Source organism: Octopus bimaculoides, chromosome Z, assembly GCF_046866305.1.
Source record: "Octopus bimaculoides isolate indiv1 chromosome Z, ASM4686630v1, whole genome shotgun sequence".
Classification (NCBI taxonomy): Eukaryota; Metazoa; Mollusca; class Cephalopoda; order Octopoda; family Octopodidae; genus Octopus; species Octopus bimaculoides.
The window spans coordinates 14,162,751-14,170,250 of NC_142944.1; the positions used below are offsets into that span (position 1 = coordinate 14,162,751).

At 35.2% G+C, this 7,500-nt stretch overlaps 1 protein-coding gene and 1 long non-coding RNA gene across 6 annotated transcripts in view; one reads left to right on the forward strand and one right to left on the reverse strand.

Annotated features, from left to right (window-relative positions):
* LOC106877067 (uncharacterized) overlaps positions 1–7,500 on the reverse strand; it is a 165,006-nt gene that overhangs the window by 26,449 nt on the left and 131,057 nt on the right. The gene's annotated exons all lie outside the window — the stretch shown is intronic.
* The window catches only part of LOC106877066 (uncharacterized), a 29,774-nt gene that overhangs the window by 3,625 nt on the left and 18,649 nt on the right, over positions 1–7,500 (forward strand). For all 5 annotated transcript variants that reach the window (XR_016244836.1, XR_016244833.1, XR_016244834.1 and 2 more), the window contains exon 2: positions 3,452–3,617. This is a non-coding gene — a long non-coding RNA (uncharacterized LOC106877066). The remainder of the gene's footprint in view (positions 1–3,451; positions 3,618–7,500) is intronic.

Genomic DNA, 7,500 nt, shown 5'->3' on the forward strand with positions numbered 1-7,500 from the left:
TATAAAGATAGGCGCAGAAGTGACTGTGTAGTAAGTAACTTGCTTACCAACCACATGGTTCCGGGTTCAGTCCCACTGCGTGATACCTTGGGAAAGTGTCTTCTACTATAGACTCGGGCCGACCAAAGCCTTGTGCGTGGATTTGGTATACGGAAACTGAAAGAAGCCCGTCGTATATATGTACACACACACACACACACACACACACACACATACACACACACACACACACACACACACACACACACATATATATATATATATATACGTATGTGTGTATATATGTTTGTATGTCTGTGCTTGTCCTTCCAACATCGCTTGACAACTGATGTTGGTGTGTTTACGTCCCCGTAATTTGCGGCAAAAGAGACCGATAGAATAAGTACTAGGCTTACGAAGAATAAGTCCTGGGGTCGATTTGCTTGACTAAAGGCGATGCTCCAGCATGGCCGCAGTCAAATGACTGAAACAAGTAAAAGAAAAATAAATAGAATAAGATCTTTTTAAAACATAGAATGGCTAGACAGGTTCACCCAAGTAAAATAATATTCAAAGGTGTACATAGGTAAAAAAAAAAAAGAAAAAATGGTGGGGAAACTCTATTCTACCAAACTCCTGTCTTAATTGGTAGTTGGCTTCAGCAGCCGAACGATGCTCTAAGTGAATCCTCTTTTAAACAGTACTACAATCTTTAAGAAAAGTCAAATGAGAGTCACTGCGTCATCAAACACTATTAATCTCAGTCTGAATGCTGAGCTGAATGTTACGAACTTCATTAATGGTACCAAAGAATCATATGATAGTTTTAACCTTGTGGTGAAGCTGAAACAAAACTTGATATATGACTGCAAAGAACTAAGTTATTCTGTCAAGTGTATGTTTAAATATCTTTCTTATCATGCTGGGCCTTATAAATGTAGTCAAGAGCCGTAGTCAGTTTTGGGGTTACTGTACCAGTAACGATGCATTATCATACGAGCAACTGTCAACAAATACTATGATTTAAACATCTCTAATTGCCTTTCATGGAAAATCCACTGTATTCACATAAATCCAAAAACGCACCTCAAAGGCTGGAGAGTGCCTTTTCGGAAAAAAAGAAGCCATTTTTGAAAAGATGTTGTTTTATGCATTTTAAAATTTTTATTTTTTACTTTTACTAAACATGAATACGATCTGCAATAGGATAACATATAAAAGATAAATATTTATTTATCGCTCAGACAAGTGCAATAAATTGAGCCAGCTGCTTTACTTTTATGTTATTTGTTTATTTATTTATTTTAGTTTGGAGGTACACATGAATGGGTGATCAAACCTATTGGCTTCAAAGGTTGGGAATGTTGTGAATAGAACTAAGTCTGAATTATTTGACTATTATTCCCTCAAAGTTATGCCGTACAGACGCCTGCATCTATTTTCTGATCTAAATACCCTTGCTCTTTCTGCTTAGTGATTTCTTTTCAGTAACGCCTTAACATACATATTCATTACTACTCTGGAATAGTAACGAATGTTTAAACTTAGATTCGCAATACTGTCTACGTTTTTATTCCTTTTTCTGTCAGTTGTAAACTACAAGCATCTTCTTACATTCCCCGATTCACAAGTGTATTATCAAACATCAAATAACCAAGGAAGATATAGCAGTCAGCGTATTCTTTAGCGAAGCATAAATAATTAGGATATCTTTTAATATCAAAACTTAAACTTTATATCATTTAAATAACTTCAACAACTGTATAAGAAAAGCCATTACTCTTTTTTACTCTTTTACTCTTTTACTCTTTTAATTGTTTCAGTGATTTGACTGCAGCTATGCTGGAGCACCGCCTTTAGTCGAGCACATCGACCCCAGGACTTATTCTTTGTAAGCCTAGTACTTATTCTATCGGTCTCTTTTGCCGAACCGCTAAGTTACGGGGACGTAAACACACCAGCATCGATTGTCAAGCGATGGTGGGAGGACAAACACAGACACACAAACATACACACACACACACACACACACACACACACATATATATATATATATATATATATATATATATATATATATATATATATATACATATATACGATGGGTTTCTTTCAGTTTGCGTCTACCAAATCCACTCACAAGGCTTTGGTCTGCCCGAGGCTATAGTAGAAGACACTTGCAGAAGGTGCCACGCAGTGAGAATGAACCTGGAACCATGTGGTTGGTAAGCAAGCTACTTACCACACAGCCACTACAAATAAACCTATTTAAAAACATAGAACTTTCAATCCAGAGTTGAATTTTTCAGGCACACTTCACACTTCCCATCCTTAGAGCAAGTTTTGTCTAAATGTACGGATTTGGTTTTTACTTTTTAGCCTTTTACATGTTTCACTGCCCTACAATAAGATATAATTATCATTTCCGATATGGTGCTTCTTCGTAACTGCTCCCATCCAAGAGAACATTCAGTGACGTCCACTAGGTATGGTCGTACTTGCAGATAATCGCAGTTACTATAACGGTATTTCTTCTTTCTATCTCAGTCGTTTTATTTCACTCCGGCTACTTCCACACACGTCATTTCTTTAAACTATCTAATGCATTTGTCATTTGTCGTCCTGCTTCTCATCACTCTTAAAGAATGGTACTTTTAAATTTCGTTTAACATCGGTCTCAAATTTTGGCAATAGGCCATCAATTTCGGATGAATGCTTAAGTCGAGTACATCGATTCCAGTACTTGACTGGTACTTGTTTTATCGACCTCGAAGAATGAACAGCAAAGTCGATCTCAGCGGAATTTGAACTCAGAACCTAAAGATAGACGAAATTCTGCTAAGCATTAAGACCGGCATGCCAACGGTTCTTATTTCTTTATTGCCCACAAGGGGCTAAACATAGAGGGAACAAACAAGGAGGGAGAAAGGGATTAAGTCGATTACATTGACCCCAGTGCGTAACTGGTACTTAATTTATCGACCCCGAAAGGATGAAAGGCAAAGTCGACCTCGGCGGAATTTGAACTCAGAACGTAAAGACAAACGAAATACCGCTAAGCATTTCGCCCGGTGCGCTAACGATTCTGCCAGCTCGCCACCCTGATTTCACTTAATATCACTTCGTGGTTGTTAGAGTGGTCGGAAATCATTTGAGAAGACGATCCTTCGATGCAGGTTCGATTCTCCATGGGGACATTTCAGTTTCTTGTACCGTAGATTTCCAGTTGTCAATTATCTAAATAGGGATTATCTCATCTGTCTCTAAAGTACGACAAGGAAACACCTCTATTAATCTATAGAGAACTCGATGTTATGGGACACCTACGTTTTCATTTCCTCCTTAAACGCCTGCACTCATATTTATGCATTAAAGCCAAGCCAAAGAAGGGATCACTGAGTGACTTCTTGACCTACTAGAAGTAGCAGTTAAATCTCATTGACATCTCACTTTTTCTTTAAAAATCATATAGGTAGAACATATTGGCTAATGCAGTCTGAGATAAAAAAAAAAATATGCATGAAAATTTAGAACAGTCAGAGTTGGAGTACCTTTGATCGTAGGTGTGTCGGAATAGCAAGAACCTGGGACTAAACAACAACGACGACGACGACGGCGATTACAGCAATAACAACAAGGTATTGGTTTCACATTTTGGTACAAGAAGAGCAATTTCGGATGAGAAAGTAACTTAATAATATCGACCCCACCCCCACCCCACTGCTCAACGGGAACTTATTTTATTGACCCCGAGGAAATGAAAGACAAAGTCGACCTTGGCCGAATTTGTACTCAGAACGTACAGATGTTCAGAACGAAATGCCGCTAAGCAACTTGCCCGGCATGCTAACAATTCTACAAGTCGGCCACCTTTGCAACGGCAAATCATTGACGTTTCAACAACACTCACATTTACATATAGCTTTATATCACGAGGTAACAAACGAACCTCTTCTAGCTCAGCCTCTTTTTCTCCGCACGCACATACAAGCACACACAATCCAAAAGACAAAGCATCTGCTTGTCCCTTGATTTGCTAAAAATGGCAGCTGATACCTTCATGTGAAGGGGTGAGAAAAGAAAAGAGACATAGGATATTGTAGACCCTTCTTCTTTACAAAATGATATGATGGTCACGGCAGGAATTATTTTGATCATATCATAGATCTGCTCCATCAAAATTAACTTGATAAGAATAAAAACAAAAACAAAATAAAAACAGCAACAATAAAACAACATCAATGAAAAGAAACGAAGAATAAGGAAAGCTTTAAAATTTCTGAATCTTTATAAATGGCTTCGGACTTAGATACAAGGCTAATAATTTTGAGGGGAAGGAGTTAGTTGATTGTATCGACTCCGGTTCTTGATTTAACTTACCCCGAAAGAATGAAATGTTGAAATACGTATTGCTTTCACGATCACAAAATCAGGGTTTCGATTCTGGAACGTCGTGTTCTTGAGTAAAATATTTCGTGTTACTCAAGGCAACTCAAGCTGTAAATGAGTACTCAGGTGTAGAGAAAGAACGCTCCATTCTCGGTCACTTGTATGCCATGAAAAACCGGGTAACAGGAACCCCACCCTATGAGTTCTGTACCTCGAAACAGTAAGGACCAGGGGGATTTGTGATGATGGTGATAATGAAAGAAAAGAAAAAAAAAATTGCCTTCGGTGGGATTCGAACTCAGAAATGTAACGAATGGGAACAAATGACGCCAGCCAATTTTTTTTTTCAACCTTTTTACCTTCTCCGATCTATCAACTCTACCAGCATACTACCATTTTTAACTTCCTTGAAATAAAAAAAATTACCATCGTTTGATAGATAGTTTTGTAACTCGACGCTATATATTCTGAGAAGTCGGAATGTGTCTGTACCGATTAACGTTTCTTGTGCAGTTAGATAGGGAAATGCATCATCTCTTTCCTTGATGCATCTAATGAAAACCATAAGATAAAACAAACAAACCTTTGTAAGTCTTTTTATATAATTACACTATCATTTCCTTTAGAGGGAAAATGCTGTTATTTTATTTATTTATCTATTTTTGCTATTTGCGTTAGACATATCTTCTGGTTTACTTAATTTTATTTTTTAGATAGTTATTTATATATTTGCAATTTTGGCTATTTTTAGTTATTCCTATGCTTCACAACAGAGTTATAAATTGCAGAAAGTTTTTTTTTTTTAAAGTAATAAAGGAAAACAAAAAATTTTTTTTACTTATTTTAATAAATTTTGTTAAATTATTTTTGTTTTTGGTAAATTTTTCAACTGTCTGAGTCTTCAGATTATTTATAGATAACCACAAACACGATCTGAAACACACACACACACACACACACACACACACACACACACACACACACACACACACTCATACGCACATAAGCACACATATGTAGACACATGCACACACATACCACATACGTATACGGTCACACACATTCACTTATATATAAACATTTGTGCATATTCGTGATTGTGTATGAGTGTACGCATGTATGAATGTATGTATATATATGTGTATGTGTGCATCTGTGTGTGTATACACACACACACACACACACGCACACACATATATATATATACTTATTTACATCATATATGTGTACATATCTATATATTTTATATATGCATATGTTTATATATCGTAAAAATATTCTCCATGTATATATTTATAAAAAACAACCATATATATATATATATATATATATATATATATATATACGCTTGTATGTAAGTATGTATGTATGTATGTATGTATGTACCTGTATGTGTATGTGTGTATGTATGTATGTATGTATGTATGGATGGATGGATGTATGAATGGATGCATTTATGTATGGATGCATATATGTATATGTGTGTATGTATGTGTGTATGTACGTATGTATGCATGTGTGTGTGTATACCCCCCCCCCCATAAAATCGAAAATACATTATCAACAATTTATGTAGCTTACACGTGTTCCAAATAGCCTGCCACAGTGCGAGTTCTGTACATTGCAGTATGCATATTAAAAGTATCCTTCATCTGATCGTTTAAATCCCTCTTGAAGCATTTTGTCTTTGAGAAGAATCGCTTGGCAGTTTAGATGCTCTGTATTTCTGGCAAATTAATCGAACAAATGAGATATCAATAGAATATGCGTACTGCAATGTGTAATGCTTGCCTTGTGCCAGGTTACACAAAATACGCGTAAACTAAATAAAGCGTTTGGCTAAGTCAAAATGTTTTTTTATATTCTTCCTTCCCACTTGGAGTGTTTAAATGTAGTTACAACAGTAATATGTACTTCTACTGAAATGAAATTTCAGTAAATTTTCTGTATCTTTGTGCAGCTGAAGATTGCTCTGCATTTTACATTTAATGTAATGCTAACATTGCTTAAATAAATGGAGTTGGATTAAACGATCGTACTGCAGTAACCTTGAATTATCCTTGTTGCTAATTTTGATTTTTGATCACCTTATTTTGGGGAATTGTTTGGATAATACCATACTAAATTCTGGTGCCTAAACTTAAGTACCTTATTCACTTTGAATCTAAATTATTTCATATATATATATATATATATATATATATATATATATATATATATATATATATATATATCCTGCCACAGGTTGGTATAGATAAATTATGCAGCGGAGGCTTAATTAATGTGTTCATACGACAAACTTCGCCAGACTACCAAAGCACTCTCTTTTTTTTCCCCGACTATGGCGACCTCTACTCATTATAAAAGTTCGGTTAGTCCATTCTTCTAATCCGCCAGGGGTATCAATGACTCTCGCCACAACAATGCATCTTCATTCTTTATGTTTTTGTCTAATATCTTCTGCGATTAATACACAAGAAAATAATTGACGTGATACCTCGGATTAACAAAGTGTACCTGTCACAAGAAATGAATAACAACATAGACGCATTACCATAATATTGAATAGATAAATGTGTCAACCGGTTTCTATTTCCACAGAGGTGATCACCTGAATTATTTAATCCTTATTTTCCTTCATATATATGTAGAGAATACATAAGGGTTTTTTCGTCAACTGAAGTAATGTAGTAAGTTTGTACTTTAAATACCTAGTTTGGTTACTACTAAATCTCCGACTTGAACTACAACTGAACAATGTGGTGCTGTGAGTACTTATGAAAGGTGGCTAGAAGTTGTTTCTGCTTGAGCGGGGAAATATAGGTTGAAATAGAAAGTGAAAAAGCAAAACATTATTTACATTATTTACATTTGACGGATATTTGTCCTCATCTTGTCTGTTGTGAACACAACGTTTCAGTTGATATACCCTCCAGCCTTCATCAGGTGTCTTTGGGGAAATTTCGAACTTGGGTTCTCATTCTTAAGGTATTTTTCGATGTTATTATTATTATTATTATTATTATTATTATTATTATTATTATTATTATTATTATTATTATTATTATTATTATTATTATTAATAATAATATTTTTATTATTATTATTATTATTATTATTATTTTATGTTTG